Raw genomic sequence first — 16,780 nt, forward strand, 5'->3', positions numbered from 1 at the left:
ATGTGAAAAGATAAGACTATAGGTCTAGTGCTACTGTAATGAGTAATATTGCTACGTGTGGTTCCTAAGCAAGGTAGAGATTCCGATGGCTTAGAAAACGGAAGAGGAGATGGTGCAGTTCCAAAGTATTTAAACCTGCACGAAGTGGTAACAAAAGACAAAGGCTGGAATTAATTATTGTATTCTCTTTGACTTCTGGTTTCTTCTACTTAAAACAGTCCTCTAAGTGTTGGATATTTGCTTTACTTCTCCTGTTTTCAAATTCCAAGTGATATTTTTGGAGTAAAGATTTATTTCCATGGACTTGTAAATATTTTCTCATGGACCAAGTGAGGCTTAACTTTTAGAAATTTGCTTCTGAAGGCAGAATTCCTTAGCAAGGTGAAGAGCTTTTGAATAGACTTTTTGATCAGCATTTCTGTTCTTTGGCAAAATAGGGCTACTTTGTTCAGGCTATATTTGAAAATTAAATTTTGAAACCTGAACCCCACCCCACCTCTTACCCATCATTTTCTTTGGTGTTCTTGTTGAGCTCATTGCTTACCATTCCTCAAGACTTTCCAGTGATCTTAGTAACATCTAATTTTCAATTAAAATACAGTCTACTTGAAATACCTAGAGTGGTTTCCATTTTCCTGCACAAAGCCGACTGATACAGTAAGTACGTGAGCATAATATACAGGGTATAGGAAGAGGAGACTAGGCATCTAAGACAGACTTGTCTTGATTTTCAGTTTTGCCTAGGGCTACAATGTTTATCTTCAACCAGGTGGAGACAAGTTAAAATGATATGTGCAAAACATCTGAGATGGGCATGCAGACGTCATTCTTAAGTGAACCATTGTAATTTTAAATGTACAGACCCAGATACCATTAGTGTTTAGTTTTTGCCCTGCATAATTAATTGAAATTAAGTTGTATCCTGGAGGACTCTCCAGCACTGTGTGAGACATGGGCAACATTCAGAAATTTCCAGGTTATTTTAGTAGTTGTTTTATGGGAGCTGGGGTGGCATAGGGTGTCCGTAAGGAACAGAATACAAGTCTGGTCAAGGTGGATCCCCAGGCTTGAGTAGATAATAATATTGGCTGGTTGGATGCCCACTTTTATTATACCATGCTTATTCTTCCAGAAGATATTCATTTGGATAAAGAGGATGACCTTCAATGATACAAATAAGGACTATTTTTTTTTTAAAAAAAACGCAAGAGCATACTAGTAGCTATGCTTGTAGAATAAATTGTTTACTTGTTTACACTTCCCATCCCTCTCCACACAAACACAACCTCTAATAGTGACTTTATATGTCTTGTTTACTGTTCTACCCTTAGTAGATAATATGCTTTTATCTATTCAAATCATTCAACAACTAAATATTGAATAGGTACTGTGACCCAGACGTTAGGCGAGGCCCTGGGGGTTTAGTAGTGAAAAGACTTGGCTTCACAGGATCATTGGGAGTAATAGGAAAAACAACAACAACGACCACAAAAACACAGCATTAACAAGACATCTTTTCTAGAGTTGTTGGGCTTTGAAAATTAAAAAAAAAAAAATGTCACCATCTTTTTATTATGTGCAGTGTGTAATAACACTGTTGGAGACTGATAAAGTGCCAGGTATAGCTTTTATTTTACCTGTTAAAAGAGATTTATAGAGAGCTCAGAGAGGCTTTACAACTAAACATTTTGATTTTAGTCTAATTGGAAAAGAGAATTTAATTTTACTGACAATTATAGGGGAATAAAGAGTGCACATAAATTGAAATTAAGAAATAAAATAGTAAACCAGTTTAGTTTATTCTAATATTGTCGGTTTTCCTTGATAATTTACATTACATGATCATATTCATAATCTTGTAGACTATATTAAATTCTATGGTTTATTGTAACAAGAATATTATACTTTGTAAGCTGATAAATAGGTAGATTTAAAAGAACAATTTGTGTGTGTGTGTGTGTGTGTGTGTGTGTGTGTGTGTGTGTGAAACGATTGAGCTCCTTACCTTGGAAGGGACTTAAAAATTGGGTCACCTTATCCATTTTCTTCATATTGATGGAATACAGGTCATTGAAGTCAAGCTTTGTTTAGCTCTTCTTGCTCCATTTTGACAAAGTGATAAAGAACCTAATTACTTAACTACTCAGCTAACAAAGATGAGGGAATCACCTTCTCAAAAACGGAAAAGCACATTTTCAAGTATATCAAGGGCCCACCAAATTCTGGACTTGAAATTTATCCTGCCTAAAGCCTGGCCAAGGAGGTGTGTCTTGAGGAGAGCATAGCTGTCAATTAGCTCACCAGCCGGGGGGATTGCAGGATAAAGACCTCTGTGCTTGGCTTCCCATTTCTTGGAATAATGCTGCCTGAGAGCAGGGACAGTGTCTCTGAAGCACTCATTAAATATTTACTGAATAAATGAAGAAAGCTTGGCAGCATCCATCGGTGTGGGAAGCCTGATCTCTCTGAGCCTATGTTTCTATCTGCCTGTACCTGAATTTTACATGTGATCTAGATGTGTGATCAGGGGCAACTTACTTAACTTCTCTCACTTTCAGTTTCCCCGTTTGTAAAATGGAGATTCTCATATTATCTCCTTCATAGGGTTGAAATGAATTGAATTGAATAAATGAGATAATCTGTGAAAAGGGTTTAGCCTAGGGTCTGGCAGGCACATCGTGAGCACTCAGTGAATGTCACCCATTATAGAGATTACTGGAAGTGCACTTCACATTCAGAGACTTGGGGACCAAGATCCAGAGAAGACTAAGTGACTTCATCAAGGGCACTAAGAGCCAGAACCAGAACTCACATTTTTATGGCTCCCAGTCTAGTTCACCTTCCATTACATAGGTGCCAATAGTTCTGGATGTGTTTTCTTGCAATCCTAATATTGTTTCTATTAATCCAACTGAGAGGTCCTAGAAATTCTATTGTTCCCACGTCCATACCACAGATCCCAGCACTCTGTTATTACCCAGAAGGAATAAAAATTCTTCATCAGAATGAGCTACGAGTTTTGGCTCTGTAAATGTGATCTCTGTACTATTACCCAGCTTCACTTCAATGAATGCTGAATACATCTCTCTTAATTCCCAGCAGGAAATCCTTTATTCTGCTTTCTGTGTTTCCCACCTTGTTCCTGGTGAATTTACACACTGGTCATCCTACTACTCAGTGTATTTTCCTCTCTGACTCTTTAAAACTTGGTGTTCCTCAGAATTCTCTTTTTTCTTATGCTATACATATGCTCTCCTTAGTTGATCTCATGGATTTTCCTATGTTTAAAATAGTTGACCATGTCCAAATCTATATTCAGCTCTGACTCATGGCCCCCTTGCCCTGAACCCTAGACTGGCATATTCAGCGACCTACTCTATTGTCACCTAGATGTCTGTGGCAGAGACCAGGTAGATGCTCATCCAACCCCGTTCCTCTTCCTGGGCACACAGGAAGACTATAGTTGCTAGCCTCTCTTGCATTTGCTTTGGAATCCAGTGAATAAGCACTGGGTTGATGTAAGTGAAAATGATAGGCACCAGTTTCACACCTCTCTCTCCTGTCCTCGTTGCTGGAAGCAAAAATTTCCAAGATGGCAGAGTCGCAATATGGGAGGAACCTGGATTCCTGAGTCACTCCTTGAGCTTCCCAGGAGAACTGCCCAAACTATATTGGGCTGTAATATGAGCAAGGGATAAAAGTTTGTTAAGCCACTGAGATGTGGGGGCTATTTGTTGCCATAGCAGAGCTTGACCTTTCTTCATTAATATAGTGTCCCTTAAGCACCTTGAGCTCTGCAGGTTAAGTCTATTTTCCACCTCAGTTGGTGGTACTATCCTCTATTCAGGCACCTAATCCCCAGCTCCCTAGTTCTCAACCAAATCCAATTAATAACTAACTCCTGTGAGTTTTAACTCAGACACACACACACACACACACACACACACGCATGTTTTTTTAACCATTATTCTGATTGAGGTTCTTGCTATTTCTTACCTGCTGGTTGACTTGAATGAATTTAAAACAAACCAGGAAGCATCCTATTTAGAATACCTGTTTATTATAAAAAGCCATTCCCAGCAGGGAACATATGAGAAGGTGGTGATAGGGTGACAATACAGTTGATATCTGGAAAAAAGTAAATCTTCAGATCACTAATGAAGGAAGTGGGGACCTCCCTGGCTGGCCTTTGCTCTGTGCCAATGATGCCCATATTCAAAACAAAAAAAAGGACCCCATGCAATGCACAGATGGACGAGTAGAGGTTGACTGCAATTAACCATGTACAGCTGGATACTTCCTACCTACAATCTTCCACTTTATCTTTTCATCCAGTCACACATGCTTTTGAAAAAGGGTCACGATGCCAGCTGCTTACTGAGCGCAAATCAAAGCTGGAGTGATAGTCTGGCAGGGGTCTTCTTGCTCAGCTTAACCTTACCTGGGAGAGTCAGTTAGCTCAAAACACTTCTAATCACCTGTGATCCCTCTTTACATCTCCTGCAGAGTGTGGGACTGTAGTTGACAGCTCCCTGCTCCCCTGTTCTTTTAGTGATGCTCCCTTTATAAAAGCAGCTCTTAGTTTTGTCAACCTATATTTCCTCTCCCACAAAAAGGGAGCCCCTCTTCAATCATTTTAGAAGCACTTCCTGTGAGGGCATTAAAAAATGGCCCTGCATTTTCTTAATTTCTGTGGCAGCTCCTCCTTCTCCAAACCTCATTATGCATCACCAATGAATATTTTTTAAAAATTAAATCAACCCATGCTTAAAAATGAGGTTCTCCTTTAAATAATCATTCATTCGTCCATAGCTTTGGTCTTTCTTGTAAAACAGAAAGGATTTTATTGAAACCTGGAATGGCAGCTAGGAACACAGAAGCAGTTTTGAGGTTTTCAGACATCTTTATGCTGGATTTTATAGGAAAGCTTGTGATTATTAGAGAAGCACACTGAATGTAGTGACTAAATTTTCCCCACCTTAGTCAGGCATTTGCACCTAGAACTGTTTCCCATATGAGTATAAAGTTGGCAACATTATTCATTCTTACTATTGACCTCCTTCTTCTGGACCCTTTCCTCCCTGCTTGTGTCCTGACCCAAAGCTGGTCCCTGTTTCAGGCCTGCAGTTTCTTTATGTTGTCTCCTTCTTCCTTCTCCAGATAAAATGGCTGCTGATGACAGACAGACAATGATGTCATCAATGCTTCCACGTGAATCACAGCCATTCTGTAGCCTCTTCTAAGAGAATTTGCCTTTAAAGCACTATTACCAATTGTAAAAGGAAAGATTTTCTCTCGTTAGAGAAAGTTAAGGTGAAATGAGTATAGGGGTGTGAGGATACTTTTAAGAAGAATGTGCTCTCTGAAATCCTTCCATAATCCCTAACTCCAGGTCAGTGGACCTTCTCCGTCGAGTGTAAGGCTGGCTCCATCAGCATCTCATTATCTGCCACAGGGAAGTATGGACTGTGTTATCGTTCATCTCCTGAGTGTTCCCTATATGTAAAAAGAGCAAAGCCTTAACAAATGAGAACATAAACGGTGAAGTCTTACTCTGTTCTCTTCTTTCTACAATTTACATACAATATATACAAACAGGTAATTTCCTACCTCCATGCCTTTGTACACGCCATTCCCAATGTCCGGAATGCCTCTCTTCCTATCCTCCCATCCTTCCTTCAAATGGCATTCCCCCGGTGGTCCTCTCCCTTGTCCGTCCAGCTGGAATTACTTCTTGTCTTTGTTTACATCTTGACTACAACATTTAGCAGTACTTTGCATTTTTGTAATCCATAGCACACTCAGGCACAACAAAGTCTTGGCACTTTGCAAAATTCAGTGCCATGGGCGACTTGTATGGTTTTACAAGCTCTGGAACATTAAAGTATTGGTCACTGCAGTCAGGTGGAGTCCACCCAGTTTAGATTTCTATGCATATGACAATATCTAAAACGGGCTCTTTATCTTAGGATGTCATGAAGATAATAAAAGTGTTAGCTTCTTTGAAACAATATGGGGTATAAATAAACAAATAATAACTGAACCTGTACTATGCAATGAGGGCTATGTGGAGTTAGCAGGCAAAATTACTTATAAATGAGGAATTACACATGATACCTGGGGGGATTCTGGTCTGCCAGTTTTGACCAAGGAATTGATAAACCGCTCAGTAGTGTGGACCACAGAAAGGTTTCTGTTCGGTACTGGATAATTATTTTTTCCTCTTGTATCATCCAAGTTCTACCAGCTCTTCGATTCTTTCTGTATGTCTCACAACTGTACTAAAATGTTGCTTTCTTCTCTCAGAGCCCTTAATGCTACTCACAGAAAACCCATAGTCCTTGATTTTAAGTTGGCTCTTATGTTCTGCCAAATCACCCTACTTTTCCTTTTCTGTACTTGGCTTTTCTGCAGAGGTGGGAAGACCCCACTCTGTGTCCTTGTAAATATTACCAGAGTAACTTCTTGATTGGGATCTGAGCTGAAACTGAATTCTTTCTTGGGGCTGACATGGTAGCTGAGACACCCCGTCTTCTCATCATTTCTCAGGGGACGTTTAGGTGCAGCTGCCAGGGGCATTACTTCTTAGCCACTCCATACCCAGCTTCCTGTGGAGCCCATCTCATGGCAGTATTTGTGTCTGTGCCTTATCTCCTCTCCTAGACTGTAACCTCTTGAAGATGTCAACAGCATCTCATTCAATTTGTACCCTCCTGGGCTCCTAATAGTCTTGCATAGGGTAGATGCTCATGAAATGTCTAATGGATTGAATTGCATTAGCTGTTACTCTAAGTGCACAAAAAGGGGTGCTAGAGTTCTGAAGAGCCTTAATTTACCTCATGGGGTTACATGGAGATACTGTCAGACTTAGTTTATACACCCCAGCTCTCCACGGGTATAGTCAATGCCAATTAATGACGAGCTTCTGCAGTGGAGAGAAAACACATTTTCACCTACAGGCTGATCAGTTTCTTTTTTGCTGTATATCTCAGCAATCATAAAACAAGAAGACTCTTGGGACTCTATTCTATTTAGGCAAAGGCAGGTGTGCTGGGAAGCTTTATATTTGTACACAAACATAGAATGCAGGGCTGAGTTTTGCAATTACTTGTGAAGACTGTCCATGTTTTCCAGCATGTAAATTAGGACTTGAAGGAAAACACCTAATTGCATTTTGCTCCAACTAATTGCCAGCTCAAAATTTTAGATTAGTGTGCACATCGTACTTAATTCTTTTGTGGTTGTTATTAATAATACCCTTAGCTCGGTAGGATGAAAAATAGCAAGCCGGAATTTAAGACTTGAGGGCTAGCCCATTAAGAAAATGCTTTGAGTAGGGTGGTAAGGAAGATTGGAGGAAAGTGGTCAAGTCTTCGCTACCATTCCTGACAAAGATTGCCGGGGTATTGTGCTCTGTTGGTTTGCTGGTAGAGGTGAGATGGAAAGGAATAAATAGAGATGGCATTTGGGATCATTGCATGTGTTTTGCCACAAGGAGGGGCCATGGTTACAACCATGGATGTGTCCTTGAGTGTATTACACAGTATACTGCCTTTCCTACATGAAAAACAAAATCGACTTAAAAGAGTTTTTTAAAAAATGTGCTACAAATCCAGAAAGAATGGTACTGTCTTTTGTAAGTAATATAAACATACTGTGATATCCTTATGTTATTAAATGAACATTACAAAGCATGACCGAATCACAGCCACACAAAAAATAAGGACAAGCTATAATGTTGACTGGAAACAAAAAGGGAATAGCTTTTTCACATGTTGTCACGAAAAGGTAACTGGTGGCCTCAGAATTCTTCTGTTTTCTCAGCGAGAGTTATTCTCCAAAGGACACAATGAACTTTTTGTCCTTCTAAACACGGAAGTCAAAAAATGTATCCTTGAAGCTCAATTTAGCAACAGCGGGTTTGCAAATCTATTTACCATCAGGAAGACTTTATTCAGAGATGGTTAGTTCCCAGGTTTCTAAATGAAGGGTCAGAAGGGAGATGGGATGGATATTGGAAAAACACATGAATTAAACAATGTGGTCCCATCACAGCATCCCTGTGCATTCATCCTCTGCCATCCTTCGTGGGTATCTGTCTGTGCCAGGCACGGTGCTGGATGCAGCTGCTACCCCAGGGAGGATGCTTGGCAAGATTCCTACTGCTGTGGAGTTTCTAGACAGGTGGAGAGCAGCTATTAAAAACCAGAGAGACATAAGTAAATATATACTTATAAATTATGTTAAGTGAAGGAAAAACACAAGAATTAAGACCACAAGTGTTGCATCTCATTGAAATGGGGAAAGCGTAGCAAAGCCTCTCTGAATATTCAAATGGCATTTGAGCTGAGACCTATAGGATGAGGAGGATTTAGCAAAGCAAGGGGAATAGATATTTTCATACAGATGGGAGGACAGGCGTGAGGCCCTGTAGTTTGACACATTAGACTGGAAGATAGCTCTTGTGTCTGGAGCTTGGTGACTGACGGAGAGAGCGGCTGGGAAGATTGGCAGAGGCAGGACCACACAGGGCCCTGTAGACCATGGTAGAGAGTTTAGATGTTATCCTGGAAGCAACAGAAAGCGACTGAAGAATAGAAGTGACGAAAATCAATTTATAGAGATCTCAGTGTAGAAAAAGGAGGAGAGAAAGGCAAGAATAAAAGCCAGGAGGAGCCTACTTGGGAAGAAATTTCCACAGGGTCGTTGAATGTGCTGGTCACTTACCTGTGTATTCTCAAATTCATTCTCTACTCTTCCCATGGAAAACAAAGTATATTTCCCAACCTCTCTGGCCAACTTGCTTTTGGGTGGGCTGAACCAATGGAAAGCAGTGGAGGGAGAATGCAGAGCTAGAGGAAGGGAGAAGCCAGGTTATCTCCTCTTGTCTCACCCTGCTTTGTGGGGTATCCTGAGCCACGTTGGTTCTTTGTGGTGTCAGCTGCTCCCAGACAGCCACCCACCCCTGGACAGACCTACTGGACAGTCCCATTTTGCGTGGGCCTGAATCCTGCAGGCATGCTTCTCTGTGGTTCCTCTTTCTACCTGGCTTCCTTATTCTTAAACTTCAGCAGTGTCATCTCTTGCCTTGGTTCCTCCAGGCTTGGAGGTGATAGTGGCTCGCTGCAATTGCTAATCTCTGGGTGGCATCATCATTCCCCATTCGGCTTTTCAGCTCTTCCAATAGCTTTCTAACTAGCTCCCTCTATTACGTTTCCTCTAATCTGAGCTTTGTTTTCCTGATGGGATCCTGACTGATGCGATGAGCAACAATGTTAAATTGGACCCCAGATGACAACAGTGGAAGATGAGCAGCTACCACGTTTCCCTGAAAATGAAACCTAGCCGGACCATCAGCTCTAACGCGTCCTTTGGAGCAAAAATTAGTATAAGACCCAGTCTTATTTTACTATAAGACTGGGTAATATAATATAATATAATATAATATAATATAATACAAGGCCAGATCTTATATTAATTTTAGCTCCAAAAGACGCATTAGAGCTGATGGTCTGGCTAGGTCTTATTTTCCAGGAAACACAGTATATGGACTTGAGAGAGTTTTTGGAATCCTGTGGGATCTGAGTCAAGACACTGGAGAAATAAGATAGATCTGCAAACTTTATGTAGTTTCCCAACACCTTGAGCAGGATTAATCAATCTCTGGTTGAATTCAACTGGCATACACTTGACTGAGGAAAGCAAATGGCCATTGGATCACCTCCTACATGCTATAGATGTGCCCTGAAGCCCTCCTTTAGTGGTCATGAGGTGGTCAACAATAGGATCCAAGCTAATATCATTCCACCCACAGGTTCCCACCTTTACATTCTAATTTTTAGAGCTGAGGTCTGGATAATTTTCTGGGGCATACAGAACAATATCTAACTATACAGTTGGTGCAAGACTCTGTTCCCTAAAATAAGGAAGGGATAGTTTTCTTTTGTTAAGAAATGATTTCCCCCAGTGGTTTCCTAGCTTTTCTTTCCTTTTTCTTAAAAGATCGATAGTCTTTCTTGTTTCTTTTGCTTTTTAAAAGCAGGCCGTTCTAGCAGTTACCATCTGCTCTCCTGACCCCAGCTCACCCTGGCAGCTCTACTCTAGCACCGCTGACTGGAGCAGCTCTTGTCTGTTTTGACACACTCCTCTGTCTCCCTTTTCCCTCTTGTCCATTTGAACTACTGCAGGACTCAGGACTCTGTAAAGTCACAGGGTGTGTGGGCAACGAAGTGGCACGTGGCAAAGCATCAGCGACGTTCCTGCTGTGGTCTGCGGCGGGGCTGTGCGCATCGGGATGGTGACAAGCCACGCGGTGTCTGTGGGCTAGCTCAGGGTACCGAGTAAACTGTTCAGGAAGACTTGAGGAGCTTCTCTTAGACTAGATTTCTGTGACCCCCGAGAGTCTGGAAATAAGTACTAGGGGATTAATGTGTGTGGAGTGGTATAAGTGTGGGTGTTGTTGGAAGACTGCAATGGTTTTAAGGCCTCTGGTCTGTGAAGGCTCTCTTCTTGCCTCCCTCCCTCCTTCCCTCCCTCCATCCCTCCATCTCTCCCTCCTTCTTTCCCTCCCTTCCCTTTTGCCTCCCTCCCTCTTTCCCCCCCTCCTCCCTCCCTCCCTGTATCCATTCATCCAACAGGAATTTTGAGCTCCTATCATATGATTATTAAGGGTGTGTGCCAGGTGCTCTGAAGTATATGAAAGAAATACCAGGCAGAGCCTCGATCCTAAAGGTTGGATACATCATAGGCACACATCTGAAAATGAAATAGCAATAGTAGGGTAAACATAGGAATAGCAATCAGGAGGTCAGCAATTGAGTTTTAGTGGTGCCTTTTATTAACCGTGGTCTTGGGCAAGTCACATCGCCTTCCTAAGTCTCAATTCCTTTATAACATGAAAGGGTTGAACTGAAAGATCTCTAAGACACATCATTGTTCTATGATTACTGGGCACAGTTATGAGTGACTCAGAGCTGTGGTTCTTGAACATTTTGGTCTCAGAATCCCTTTATACTCTTAAAAATTATTGAGGACCCCAAAGGGCTTTTGTTTATGTGGGTTATATCTATCAATGTTTTCCATATAAAATTGACAATTAACCCAAAAATGAGACAATTAGAAAATATTTATTTAATAATTCCTTTCAAAGTAATTATAAACCTATTACATGTAAACATAAAATTATTTTCATTAAAAATCACTATACTTTTTTTTCTATAACCAATTTTAAAAACAATTGTACTAGTTTTTTTTTGAAATCACTATAATTTTTCACAAAGCACTCAAAATTGCCTATTACTTATCCACTAAACTTTGGCTTGACCAAATTTTGATTATGCTTCTCTCTTCCCCACAGGCCCCTACATTTTGGCTTGCCTCCAAGTTTGCACACATCCTGAAGCACTAAGGTGTGGACCATTCCCCCCTTAATAGCTCATTCTGAGAAATGGCTAACTACAAAAAGAAACATTTCTTGTTGAAGTGTCCTGATTTTGCCACCTTCTCACCCCATCTGCTAGCCCTCCTCCTTGCAAAGCGCTTGCTGGCCCTGCTCCTCCCACCGCCATGTAAAAGAAGCCTTTTTCTGTTTGATTTTGAGACGTTTGCAGGTCCTGAGGGCAAATTGTTCCCCTCATTGCAATAGCCTTTTCAAATAATGTCTCTCCTTATCTAAGTCTAGTTTTGTTCTGATTTGGCATGTTTAAAACAGGGAATTTAATGAGAATGAATGTTTTTAGCTTATTTACATTTTTGCAAATCTTGTAAATGTCTGATTTACTATTCACTTCTGCCATCCATCGGTTGTGATATGTTGCTTTGGTTGAAATATGTGAAGAAAAATCTGACCTCACACAGCTCTGCAATTGGAAAAACAGGACCTCACAGACCCCCTGACAGGGTGCAGGACCCCCAGGAGCACATTTTGAAAATTGTTCTTCTAGAGACTGAGAGGGAGGAAAGAGATGGATGTTGAACTGGATACTACAGAATAGATTTTTGACTTGTAAAGATGGGGCGTTCCCAACAAAAAGAACAATACGAGAAAAGACAAGGAGAAAGTGAGCAAGTTGTGTTTGGGAGGGAGAAGAAAAGGGAGTATGGAGAGAGAAGGTCTGAATTCCCATGGATTTCAAGTTATGGAAGGATTTAGGGCCTTGAATTCCCCCCTCCCCTATCAAGGACTTTGGTCTTGATTCTTTAAGTCATAGGTATCCACTGGAAGGTTGTCAATAGGGGAGTAACATTATGAATCTGATGATTTAAGACAATACTCATGATGACCATGTCTGATGGACTGGTACAAGGAGAAATAAAAATAGGAGGACCAGTTAGGCCACTACTGTGATAGTCCAGGCACGAGGTGGTGAAGGTCTGCAGCAGAGTGGTCGTGAGTGACTGTGAAAGGACGAGGAGATGGAAGGACACTCTGAGGGGAGAACTGACATGATTGATTGGTTATAAAGGGTGAGGGGGCATAAGAAGTCAAGTTAAATCCTAAATTTTGATCCAAGTGATATGCAGAATGGAGGTAAAATCTGTCTTAGCAGAGACAGGATATTTAACAAGAATTGTTTTAGGGAAGACAATGCTTGAGGTGATTTTGATATAATTTGATATAATTTTGATATAATTCAGATTCAAAATCTTCCTATGGCTTATAAGATCCTTCATGATCTGGCTTCTGCCTTCCTCCCTCCACTCTGCCTCATTCATGGTGCTGCTTTCTTTTCCTTCACTGCCACGTTCAATGCAGCCCTTTCTTACCTCTGCCAGGGACACTTTCTTATGCCCTGTCCTTCTCCTCTCTACCAGCTCTCTCCAAGTTGGCTACTTCTCAGCATTGAGGTTTTAGTTCACATGTCATCTCCTCCAAGAGACCTTCTCTCTCCTGTTACTACCATGTTTCCCTGAAAATAAGACCTAGCTGGACAATCAGCTCTAATGCTTCTTTTGTAGCAAAAATTAACATAAGACCCGGTATTATATTATATTATATTATACCCAGTCTTATAGTAAAATAAGACCAGGTCTTACGCTAATTTTTGCTCCAAAAGAAGCATTAGAGCTGATTGTCCAGCTAGGTCTTATTTTCAGGGAAACATGGTATCTTTTTATCTTGCTTTATTTTCCTTCCATCACTTACTATGATCTAAATTGATCTTGATTTTTTTATTGTGATTTATCTGTTTATTTTCCGTCTGTCCCCAGTAGAGTGTCAGCTCCATAAGAGCAGGACCTTTTATATATTGTTCACTTTTGTATTTCCAGCTGGCACATAGTAAGTGCTCAACAAATATTTATAGACTATGTAACTGTACAGAAGGCTGTGGAAATTTCAGGGTTTGCTCTTAAGAGTGATACCTGAACAGATGATTTTGGAAGTCATGTGAGAAAGGTCGGACTTGTAATGAGGCTGGAGCTAGTGGAGTAGAGGATGTTTGCTCTTTCTGACAGGGGGCAGGACAGCATGACAGCCAGGATACCCAGGGCGTGTGGTGTTGGTGTTGTCAGGATACGGAGAGATATGAGGAGTGCTGCCATCAAATACTGTGCACTGAGAGAAGTCATACAGGTGAGGGAGAAAGAATGTCCATTGCCCAGTCTCCTCCCAGCCTACGGAGGCTCACTTTCAATTTTGAGATTTTGATGGAAAGGCTGAGAAAAAGTAGAACAAGTTGGTTAGCCCTATTAGCACACCTCTCGGCTCCTTACCTCACCTTCCATACATACTTTTCTGGACCTCCTAGCTCATCTTTCGCCACCATTCCCTATCTCAGTATTCCATCTTAGATTTCCCAGATGCTCTTGGTGAGCTGAAGGTGGTCTATGTGTTCGCTGCTCAGGTCACCCAGCCTATCCCTGGGACGCTTAGGAGGAAGGATTGTCCCTTTTTACAGGGAGAGGGGTTCTTGCTGCCTTGTTGAAGAACAGTCAGAAGTTAGAGAGCAGCAATATCTAGAAATGAACCAAGTTAAAAGAATATGGACTCCAAAAGAGCTCTGGCAAAAAGCAGTATGGAAGACATTGAGATGGACTGAAAGAGCCATTATGGACTGGCTGAAAAGCTGGCCCCGAAACAGATTCATTTTCCAGCCAACATATTGACTGTTTCTTCTATTTCCCTCCATGATTTTCAAGTGACAGAGTATATTGTGGGGAATTGCATGACAAGAGATTGAGATAATGGGAAGTTTTTACACAAAGTTCGAAGACTCAGTGATATTCTGTAGTAGGCAGAGTAAAATGATCCCTAGTAAACTTTGTCCTTGTATAATTCCTTCGTGTTGAGTGTGGGTAGAACCTGTGATTATGATATCAGTCCTGTGTTTATGTTATGCATGCAGATGTAATCAAGGACACTAATTAGTTGAGTTAATTAAGAGGGTGATTATTGGGTGAGCAGACCTAATTTGATGAGCCCTTAAAAGGGGGACTGCAGGTAGCTTCTAGGAGATACAAGTGGCCCCCAGTTGGCAACCAGCAAAATGACAGGGGCCTCATTCATACACCCACAAGGAATTGAATTCTTTCAACAATTATGTGAGTTGGAATTAGAACCCCGAGCTCCTGAAAGGAACCCAGTCCAGCTGACACCTTGGTTTCAGCTTTATGAGACTCTAAGCAAAGGACCCAGTTGAGCATGGACTTCTGATCCACAGAAATGGTGAGGTATTAAACAGATGTTTGTTTTAAGCTGCTAATTTTGTGGAAATTTGTTACGCAGCCATAGGAACCTAATACCTATTGCAATAAACATTTGTATGTTTAATTGCCCATCTTCATTGAACCTTACAACCTTCCTGGATTTTCCCATGACTATGAATCACGATGATAATACAAAAAAGCAGGCTAATGAACAAAACAATTCTGCAGCATTTCCATGTGGGGACACCCACAGGTTGTCTCTCTCCTAAAATGACTTAAATGATATTGTTTTAAAAAGTCAATTGACTGTGGTTAATTTAAATCATCTCCTGCTCTAATTTTCCTCTTTAATATACCAGAAAGTATTCTTTTACTTCAAATATTAAGGAAGTTTTTGTTTTTGTGTTTGTTTTTGCTGTCTGGTTATGCAATTCTCCCCCACCCCCCTTTTTTTTCTACACACAACACCACACCCACCTTTGTCTAAGTCATTGTTTTTCTCTGCTCAGGATGCCTCATTCCTCTGCTTCTTCTCTTTTTCCTAACGAGCCACACTCCACACAGTAATCAAAGTGACCTTTACAAAACATAATTGGATGATCAGATGGTAGTATTCCCTACTTTAAACCTGTTATGAACTGAATATTTGTGTCTCCTCCAGATTTGAGCCCCAACCCCCAAAGTGACTATTTGGAGCTAGAGTCATATGGAAATAATAGAGGGTGAATTAGGTCATAAGGCTGGGTCCCTGATCCAATAAGATTAGTGTCCTTAGAAAAAGAGAGCTTGTTCTGTCTCTCTCTCTATGAGCACACGATGTGGGAAGGCCATGTGCACACCCAGAGAAAGGCTGGTAGACTACAAACCAGAGAGAGGGTCTCACTAGGAACTGAATTAGCTGGCACCCTGATTTGCACTTTCCAGCCTCCAGAACTGCGAGAAATAAATTTCTGTTGGTTAAGCCATCCAGTCTATGGTACTTTGTTTTGGCAGCCCAAGCTAAGACAAAGCCTTTTTGGGTGGCTTTTCATTGCTCCCAGAATGAAATTGGGGCTCTGCAGCCTGAGCCCTCTCTCCGGCCTCATCATCTTCCTTTCTTAGCTACTTCACTCACATTGGCTTCATTTTAGGGCCTCAGACATGCCAAGCTCTTTCCCAGTTGAGGCCTGCCTCACGTATTCTGTTACCATTAGACATTGCCCTGTTGTAAGGAGGCACGTTTCCAGAGTACTCAGTGAGGCCTACCTAGGTAGCTGACTCAGGGCTAACCCTTTCACCAGGTCATGTCCACTAACACAGGTAACATGATTATTCTCTCAGAAGTCCAGGAGCGTATCGCTGAGGGTGCGGTCCCACTCCGCCTTCAAAACTCATTTCAAATCATACCTTTTCCAGTCTTCTCACCTGCATGTGTCCACCTCTCGGAGTCAAACAAATGACTGTGGGTACCAGAGAGAAACATAACTGTGTGATATGGGCAGATATGGGACAGTAGAAAGCGGTAGGGTCTGTTGACAGAGGGCTTGACTCACTCAACAGCACTCAGTGGTTTTAAAAAGCTTAGATTGCTGGCTGGATTTGATCCTCGGTGATGGATGATTTCTATTTGACAGCAGTTCCTAGTCTTAACTCATTTCCCACTTAGTATTAATTCTGGTTCCTTAAACTTCTGGAGCCTAGGCCTATAGATGTTTTTTGCAACTACACTATTGTCAGTGCAAAAAATGGGATTTTGCTTTGCATGTTTGTTGTGTTGACTGGAATTGGCCTAAGAGCTGTCCCAGTGCCTACCCTCGTGCCCACAGCAGAGGCTGATTGATTTTATGTTTGTTGGTTGCTTGATTGACATATTGGTGTGCATGAGTGGCTGCTTCTATCTTGCTGCCCCTAGCTTGCTGCAGTGCAGATTTTCTCTGAGTGTGTTCTGCTTAATGCAGGGCTGCCAGATAAAGAGTACTCTGGTCAAATAATTTTGGGAAAAGCTGAGTTCAGCAAGGTTAAAGTTTAATAGTTTCCTTTACTGCAGAATTTTTTTTTTTATAGCTTTAAAATGTTAATGAGCACCATGCATTTTTAAAAGGGATATGATTGAGTGTGTAATTGGCACTCTCAACCCATTCTAAAAACTACGTTT

The sequence above is a fragment of the Rhinolophus ferrumequinum genome, chromosome 10, assembly GCF_004115265.2.
Source record: "Rhinolophus ferrumequinum isolate MPI-CBG mRhiFer1 chromosome 10, mRhiFer1_v1.p, whole genome shotgun sequence".
Lineage (NCBI taxonomy): Eukaryota > Metazoa > Chordata > Mammalia > Chiroptera > Rhinolophidae > Rhinolophus > Rhinolophus ferrumequinum.